The sequence below is a fragment of the Otolemur garnettii genome, unplaced genomic scaffold (genome assembly GCF_000181295.1).
Source record: "Otolemur garnettii isolate 467f Iridium unplaced genomic scaffold, OtoGar3 scaffold00018, whole genome shotgun sequence".
Taxonomy (NCBI): domain Eukaryota; kingdom Metazoa; phylum Chordata; class Mammalia; order Primates; family Galagidae; genus Otolemur; species Otolemur garnettii.
The window spans coordinates 15,059,536-15,069,116 of NW_003852413.1; the positions used below are offsets into that span (position 1 = coordinate 15,059,536).

The 9,581-nt window shown below is 40.6% G+C and overlaps 1 protein-coding gene and 1 pseudogene across 8 annotated transcripts in view; one reads left to right on the top strand and one right to left on the bottom strand.

Moving 5' to 3' along the window:
* Positions 1–9,581, top strand: part of BPTF (bromodomain PHD finger transcription factor) — a 153,550-nt gene that overhangs the window by 57,101 nt on the left and 86,868 nt on the right. The window lies entirely within an intron of this gene.
* On the bottom strand, positions 7,430–8,757 carry LOC105886635 (annotated as a pseudogene).

Below are 9,581 nucleotides of genomic sequence, written 5' to 3' on the forward strand. Positions count from 1 at the left end.
CTTGAGCCCAGGAGTTGGAGGTTGCTGTGAGCTGTGATGCCACAGCACTCTACCCAGGGGGACAGCTTGAGGCTCTGTCTCAAAAAAATAAAATAAAAAAATGAAAAACTGAGGCAAGATGATCACTTTGGGCCGAAGAGTTTGAGGTTGCTGTGAGCTGTGACGCTATGGCACTCTACCAAGGGCAACAAAGTAAGATTATATCAAAAAAAAGAAAGGAAAAAAAAAAGGCTGGGCATGCAGTTGCTCATGCCTGTAATCCTAGCACTCCTGGAGGCCAGGCGGGTGGATTGCTTAAGCCTGAGCAAAAAGCTAGACCCCTGTCTCCACCAAAAATAGAAAAACTGAGGCAAAAGGATCAATCACTTGAGCCTGAGTTGGAGGTTGCTGTGAGCTTTGACACTATGGCACACTATCCAGGGTGACAGCTTGAGACTCTGTTTCGGGGGGGAGGGGAAGGAATATTTTTGCCTTATAAAATGAATTGGAAAGAGTTTGCTTGGGGTTGGTGTTATTTATTCTGTAAATGTTGGCTGAAGCGATCTGGTCCTGGAGTTTTCACTGTGGGAAGGTCCTTAATTATAAATTACATTTCTTTAGTAGATAGTGGGCTATTGTATTTTCTCTTGCTTTCTTATGTCAGTTTGGTAAGTTGCCTTTTCTTAGGAATCTGCCCATTTGATTTAATTTGAAAAATTTATTGACATAACAACCTATCTTTTAAATATCTGTAGGATCTGTACTGTTGTTCTATTTTTTTCAATACAGAAATGGATTATCTGTCCCCTCTTAATCATCTTGCATGGCTATTAACAATTCTGGTTAGCTTTTTTCTTTTTGGTTAGAGAAACCTCTGGAAGGCTAGCTTTTTAAAAACAAAACTTTATTGACCTCTGTTTTATTTATTGTTATTTTTTATTTTTGAGACAGGGCCTCATTTTGTCGCCCTCAGTAGAAAGCTATGGAATCATGGCACATAGCAACCTCAAACTTGTGGGCTCAAGGGATTTTCTTGCCTTAGCCTCCCAAATAGCTGGGACAAGTACCCACCACAATGTTGGGCTATTTTTAGAGATGGAGTCTCGCTCTTGCTCAGGCTGGTCTCAAACCCATGAGCTCAGGCAATCTGCCTGCCTTAGCCTGCCAAAGGACTGACTGGGATTACAGGTGTGAGCCCCAGTGGCCGGCCTCTCTGTTTTGTTTTTTCTAGCTTATTCATTTCTGGTCTTAGTTATTTTCATTTATTTTCTTTGCTCTTTTGTGGTTTTTCCCCCTTTAGCTTCTGAAGAAGGATGCTTTGATGATTTTTACCCCCCCCCCACACCCCTGCCCCATGTCTGTAGTCAAGGCTATCAATTTCTCTCGCCTTGGTACTACTGTAGCTGTATCCCCAAAACTTTTATTATGTCATGTTGTCTTTACCATTCAGTTTAAAATATTTTCTTATTTATGTCATGATGTGGGTATTTTTTTGAACCATTGCTTGTTTAGAAGTACATTGTTTCATATTCAACCATTTGAAGATTTTCTAATTTTTTTTTAAATTGATTGCTAATTTTACCCTCTGTGGTCAGAGAGGAACAGTCTGTGGATGATTATGTCCTTTAAGATTTATTGAGGCTTGTTTTATGGCCCAACATTTACTTAGTGTTGATAAATGTCTCATGCACACACACTTGAAGAATTTTCAGTTGGGGGGTTTAATTTAAGACAGTGGGATCTCAAGGCTTTTAATTATATTCTAATTTATATCCTATGTTTTTGTTTTTCTCTCTACAAGATGTTTTAAAATTATTTCCAACTACTATGAATTTGCCTTTTTTCTTCTTTTTAGTTTTCGGGTTTTATATTATGCATTTTGAAGCTGTGTTATTAGTGTACCTAAGACTTACTTTTTTTTGTTGTTGAATTAAGTCAGTCATTGTGAAACGTGTTTTATGTTCAATAATATTTCCAAGCTACATCAGCTTTCTTTGGTTAGTATTTGTACTGTATATATAATTTTCTGCAACAGAAAGTTTTTTTTTTTGAGACAGAGTCTGACTCTATTGCCAGAGCTAGAGTACCATGGCATTAACCCTAGCTCACTGCAGCCTCAAATTCTTGGGTTCAAGTGATCCTCCTGTTTCAGCCTCCTGAGGAGCTGGGACTACGGGTGCCTGTCGCAAGAACCGGCAGTTTTTTTTTCTCTATTTTTAGTGGAGATGGGGTCTCGCTCTTGCTCAGGCTGGTCTCAAACTCCTGAGCTTGAATAATCCTCCCACTTCAGCCTCCTAGAGGGCTAGGATTATAGACATGAGTTACTGCACCCAACTGCAATATAGAGATTTTTTTAAAAATCTGAAAATTTAAAATCTCTTTGGAAATACAGGCAGTTCCCAAAGGTTTGTTCTTAAATTGAATGTGTATGGATAAGTTGAAACAGGTACATTTCTCTATTACCTGAAGGCCCTTATAATAGCCTTCATTGGTAAGGGCAAGTCATACGTCAGATGTTTGAACTTGAGGACTGCCTATACACATCTACTTCAGAATTTATTTAGGTATATTAATATATATATATTTTATTTCAGGTTTTATTTTGAAATAGAGAGTACTATCATTTTCATATAATTAGGTGATGTTATGCAGCGGGAAAATGATAAATTTATGGTCTAAAAATAACTAAAGGAGTGAGAATATTAGAAGAATGGACAGACTTCATGATACCCATTATATTGGGTATGATCAGTGTTCAGAAATCTTTTGTGTGTGTGGCTTGGAGAAAAGACTAAACTGAGAAATTGAGCAATATTTGGGGAAAGATTAGTAAACATAATTAAAAAAATCAATCTCTCAATACCTATTTCTTACATTCCCTCTACCTGCTGCGTCCGAGTCCCAAATGTTTCACTTTAGTCCATTTGAGTGGTAATGTTGCCCATCGAGTGAATATGCTGTTCAGCATTCAATGTAACTTCTTGGGAGTTAACAAAAGGCTCAATTTCAGAGCTGTATTTTTTTTCTGGATTTTTACATTAGAAACTTTTTGAATCAGAGTCTTTTTTGTATCAAATGTATAAGAGGGGGAGGGGAATGTGTCTTTCTAGCATCTTGAACTCCATTATGTCACTTGAAATCCATTATGTACATTTATATTCAGACATACAATGCAAAGAGAATTTGGTTTATTTCCAAATTAGGCCTCTAAATTTAATGCCTGAGGTTAGGAAAGTATCCTTAGCAGATAAAACTGCTTCATTTCCATAACTCTTTGTACTTGCCCTGACAATATTTTCTTGAACAGTTTCAAACTCTTAATGATAAACTTGAACTATAGAACACAGTGATTTACCCTATATCTTGTTGGGATAATAGCATCTTGAATGATAGTACTTTGCTTTAGTTATTTTTTCTTTTTCTTTTTCTTTTTGGAGACAGAGTCTCCCTGTGTCACCCTCTGTAGAGTAATACGGCATCACAACTCACAGCAACCTCAAACTGTTGGGCTTAAACAATTCTCTTGCCTCAGCCTTCCAAGTAGCTGGGACTACAGGCGCCCACTACAACGCCCAGCTATTTTGTTGTTGTTGTTGTTGCAGTTGTCATTGTTGTTTATCTGGCCTGGGCCAGTTTGAACCTGCCAGCCTCAGTGCTTGTGGCCCGCACAGTAACCACTGTGCTATGGGCGCTGAGCCATAGTTTTAAATTTTAGTACAAGGGAAACTCAGTGGATCTGATGATATTTTAAAAATATTGGATGATAAAGTGAAATATTACCGACAAACTTTTACCTCAGTGTGTTGATCATTAATTGGCTTTTAGAGGTGCTATAGTTAAATGCTCTTTTGTTTTTTAACTGTGCTCATGTTTAGTTTCTTTTTAGTTTTTTTTTTAACTGTCCACAATCATTCCAGCAAATTGTGTTTAGTTTCTAAGTGTACAAATAAATACATTTTGGTTATTTTATTTCATTTTCTTCCTTTAAGAAGTCTCCCTTTTATAAAATTCAGATATAAAAGTTACTTTATTATCTTTGTAGATTTTTGCCTAAATTTTTGTTTTTTAATAGATATTTGATGTTTTGGATAGAAGAGACTTTGGTGTTTGCGTTCAGTAGGTTTTTTTTTTGTTTTTTTTGTTTTTTTTTTTAGAGACAGAGTCTCACTTTGTCATCCTCAGTAGAGTGCTGTGGCTTCACAACTCACAACAACCCCCAGCTCTTGGGCTTAGGCAATTCTCTTTGCCTAAGGGTTGCAGTTTGGCCAGGGCTGGGTTTGAACCCACCACCCTCGGTATATGGGGCCGGCGCCTTACCCACTAAGCCACCGGCTCTGCTCTGTATTCAGTAGTTAAAAGATCAAGGTCTATCTATAATTTTGGTTTCAGAGTTAACTACAGAAATTTCTCTACTACAGGAAAACTACAGTGTCTGTCATGTCCAGTGAAAACAGTATCATAAATACCAGAACCTATAATATTTGCTATACTGCTAGAATGTTTTGACTTTGAGAATTAAAATATACATGTTAGTAGGTCTTACCTTCTTTATGATGTTTTAAAGTAAATGCTTGATGCTCAGCGCCTGTAGTTCAATGGTTAGGGTGCCGACCACATACACGGGGCTGGTGGGTTTGAACCCAGCCCAGGCCTGCTAAACAACAACCACAACAAAAATATAGCTGGGTGTTTTGGCGTGTGCCTGTAGTCCCAGCTACTTGGGAGGCAGAGGCAAGAGATTTGCTTAAAGCCAATAGTTAGAGGTTGCTGTGAGCTGTGATGTCACAGTACTCTACCGTGGGTGACTTGATAAAACTCTGTCTCAAAAAAAAAAAAAAAAAAGCAAATGCTTGAGATTTCCTTAATGTATACCCTGATGAAATGAAGAGGTGAAGACATCTAGAATGAGCATTTTCAGTGGTCTATACCTGTAATCCTAGTACTTTGATAGGCTGAGGCAGGGGGATGGTTTGAGGATGGGAGATCAAGACAGTTGAGCAGAGTGGCACACACCTTTAGCCCTGCCTAGCTGCTCAGGAAACTGAAGCAGCAGGATCTCTTGAACCCAGGAGTTTTGAGATTGCTGTGAGCTGTGATTATGCCAGAGCACACCAGCCTGCATGATAGGGTGTGGACCCTGTCTCCAAAAAAGGGGGGAAAAGCAAATTAAATATTCTAAACAGAAATACAATTTGCAGTAGCTCTTTGGTTCATTAACATCTTGAAAGTTTAAATAGATAGAAGCTGGTCTGAGTTTGTTTTCACTAGATTTAATAGTTTTTTAGATCAGAATATCTAGCAAAGGATTGTCTGTTCCTAATAGCATAGAGGACTTTATGCAACGTACATATTTTAAAATGTGTGTGGTTAGAACTTTTTTTCCCTTTTTTTGAGACAGAGTCTCACTGTGTCGCCCTTGGTAGGGTGCTGTGGCGTCACAGCTCATAGCAACCTCCACTCTTGGGCTTAAGCGATTCCCTTGCCTCAGCCTCCCAAGTAGCTGGGACTACAGGTGCTTGCCACAGTGCCCAGCTGTTTTTTGTTGTTGTAGTTGTCATTGTTTAGCTGGCCTGGGCGGGTTATGAATCTGCCAGCCTCTGTGTATGTGGCTGGTGCTGTAACCACTGCGCTACAGGTGCTGAGACTTTTCCTTTTTTGAGACAGAATTTCATTCCGTCACCCCGGACATGGTGTCATAGCTCACAGCAACCTTAAACTCTTGGGCCTGAGTGATCCTCTTGCAGTAGCCTCCCAAGTAGCTGGGACTACAGGCATGGGCCACCATGACTGGCTAGTTTTTCTATTTTCAGTAGAGACAGGATCTCGCTCTTGCTCAGGCTGTTCTCAAAATCCTGAGCTCAAGCAATACAGTGGCCTTAGCCTCTCAGAGTGCTAGGATACAAGTGTGAGCCCGTGGCCCTGGAACTTCTTAAGTTCCTACTCTAGATTGTTTTTCTTAGTTAAAATCTAAAATCATTCTTGGGCTATATTGTGGGGTAAAAAACCAATTTTGTGGGCAGTTTTGTGATGCAGCCCACAAAACTGGTTAATCACTTTTTTTTTATTTCTGTGGGATGTATTCTGAATTTTGAGCAGCTCCCGAATGAGGGGTTATTTTTATATACAATTTGATTATTTCTGAAGATGATTGTTAGACATTATGAATTAGGAATACTGAACTTTATAGGTCTAGAGCTGCTGTTGCTGTGGAAGGAATGGTTACTGAGGAGTTTGATGTTATTTGTGTGAGACATCTGTTTTCTTCCAACTTTATGCAGTTTTTCAACATGAGTAAGTTGATTTTATTACTGTTTGTAGCTGTGAGGTTTTAAATTTGTTATTTCTATCTGCCATATATATTTTTTATCTTTAATAATGAAACAAACACCTAGGAACCTATCACCCATAATAAAACGCTGACTCTAACTTTTAAACCAACCTATACCCATTCACCTCACCAGTCTCATCCCCATGCTTCCCATCCTTTACTTGATGGGACCGTCATCCTAAATCCTGCATTCACTAACTTGTTCTTGCCTTGTTTTATAAGGGAAACTGTAGAATTGAGGTTGTTGATACTAGAGTCATACTCACCTCTTTCAGTTGATCTATGTTATTTGCTAAAAATTACATAATTCTATTCCAGCTTCCAAAAAGAATTACAGCAAAGGTATTGTGTTAAATGTAACATTTTGGAACTTAATGTTTTTACTTTATTATATTACTAATATATAGGTTGCTGGAGTTCTTTGGTATTCATTGTGTCATTATTCCTCTGTGTGACGATACCACAGTTTATCACCTTTCCTAGTGATGTGTATTTGGATTGTTTCCTATAAATCTCAGACATCATATTATATTAAAATTACATATGCCTCTCAAGAAATAAAAGATTATGGGCATTTTCTTTCATAATTGCAATGCCATCATAATTTTAATAAAATTGACAATTTCTTTATATCTTCTTATATCCAAATATTCACATTTCTTTAATTTTATTCTTTTTTAGGAAACATTTGGTGTGTTTGAAATAACTTTAGGTATGATCTATATATGACATAACATGTGTGGTTTACTTTTTTTTTTTTTTAGAGATAGAGTGTTAGTTTATTGCCCTTGGTTGAGTGCTTTGGCATTGCAGCTCACAGCAATCTCCTTAGGCAATTCTTTTCCCTCAGCCTCCTGAGTAGCTGGGACTACAGGTGCCCACCACAATGCCCAGCTATTTTTTTTGGTTGCAGTTTGGACGGGGCTGGGCTTGAACCCACCACTCTTGGTATATGGGGCTGGTGCCCTACCCACTGGCTATAGGTGCCGCACCTACCTTTTTTTTTTTTACAAAATTATTCAGCTTTTGTTAATTAGCACCTTAGAAGAAACCAAGATAGATGAGGTAGTAGATCCAGGATAACTCCCTAAACAAACACAAAGGAACAAAGGCAGACAGGGCTCAGGAAGCCATCTGAGCACAGGGAGGCAGCCCCCTCCGGGACTGGGCCTGGACCTGGATCCAAGGGTGTTCCAAGATCTGGGCCGGGGCAGCCGCTCCGGAGGCTTGTATCTGAGAAGTTTGGAGATCAGGTTCTAGGCCCCCAAAGGCATGGTTCAGGGGAACCTCCCATGTACCTCAAGGATGCGCCTATAGGTCTCACTGTAGGAGGTGCTCTCAAAGGGTGGATTTCCCACCAACAGTTCATAACAGAGCACCCCAATGCACCATAGGTCCACCTTTTCATCATATGTCCTCCTCTCAACCATTTCTGGGGGCAAGTAGTCAAGTGTTCCACACATTATCTTTCTCCTCAGAGAGGAGGTGTGCACAGACCAGCCCAAATCTTCAATCTTCACGTCACCCCTGAAACCCAGAAGCAGGTTTTCTGGCTTAATAGCCCTGTGAATCACTTTCTTGTCATGGCAGTAAGTCAGGGCATCTGCCGACTCCTCCATTGCCCTGGCTGTTTGCTGCTCATCAAATGTGTGGTTTTTCTGCAGGTCCTTGTACAGCTCACCACTTGGAGCATATTCCAGAATCAGATACACACAGCGAGCATCATGGAAGTAATTGTAGAGCCTTAGGATATTGGGGTGTCTGAAGGAAGGATGGAGGAAAGGTCGTGGTTCTCCCTGAGGCCCAGCACATGATGCTGTCTGTCGTCAGTGATTGGTCACACAAGTGGCAAACTGTGCTGGGACCAGAATAATACAGCTCAATTTGGGAGTGAGTGAAGGGAGAACAGGCATTAAGATTTGGGTGCCTGTCAGAGATTTACATAATGTAATGAATTGCAGAGAAAAATCTTCAAGGTAGAAGCAAAGGCCTTTCTCGGGGTACTATGAGCAAGGGATGTAGAACTTCTACTAAACACCAGGTTCAGATGTCAGAGGCAAACAGGTGAATGAGGGAAGACAGAGGCAAGAGTCTTATGCTGAGACAGTCCTTATTGTAGATGCCCCTGGATTTCAATTTCCCTGCGCATCTGGTGCTCCAGTCCTTCCTTCTCTATCTGTGACTTGAAAAGAACCTTCCGGGCCACAATAAAATGGTTTTCCTTGAGTCAGGCCAGGTACACATTTCCAAATTTCCCCTTGCCCAGAAGGGTGCCTGATTTCAAAGTCATCAATCATGAATCGCCTCCTGCAGGCTCAGCTCTGCTTGCCTGCATCGCAGACTTCGGGCAGCTCTCGAGGTGAGATTGGCTGACGCCTTCTGGAGCCCTTTGGAACTGGGAGCTCGAGTTCAGCAGATCCTGGAAAGGGGATGGGGGACATGAGGCCCAGGCCTAGGCTCTTCCAATTTGCTGGCTCCTGCCGCCTGGGGTGTAGGGGTGCAAGCAAAGGCCACTAGCTTCTAGATCTGGAAGTTGTGCCAGTTTTACTTTTTTTTTTTTTTTTTAATTTTTTTGAGACAGAGTCTTATTATGTCGCCCTCAGTAGAGTGCTATGGCGTCACAGCTCACAGCAACCTCAAAAACTCATGGGCTTAAGCAATTCTCTTGCCTCTGCCTCAGCTTCCCAAGTAGCTGGGACTATAGGTGCCTGCCATAACGCCCAGCTATTTTCATTGTTGTTGTTGCAGATATCGTTGTTTAGCTGGCCTGGGCTGGGTTCAAACTCGCCAGCCTCTTTGTATGTGGCTGGTGCCATAACCACTCTGCTACTGGCACTGAGCCTGGTTTTACATTTTTGAGTCTCTTAGTCTAGAGTACTCTCCCCTTCCTAGACTTTTTTTTGGGGTGGGGGGCATATATTATTGACTTATTGAAGAATTTAGTCTGTTTTCTTGTGGAATGTTCCACATTCAGAATTTGTCTATTTTCTTTCTTATGGTGTTGTTTACTTTGTTCTGAAGGCTTGATTAGATTCTGTTTTAACTGTTTTTGGTGAGAGTACTTCATAAGCAATGTGCTGGGTAATTCATATTGTATCACATCAAATGTCCTAGGACATCTGCTTGTTCTGCTTTTAGAAATGGTAGGATTGGCTCGGTGCCTGTGGCTCAAGTGGCTAAAGCTCCCGCCAAACAACAATGACAGCTGCAACCAAAAAAGTGCCGGGCGTTGTGGCGGGCGCCTGTGGTCCCAGCTACTTGGGAGGCGGAGGCA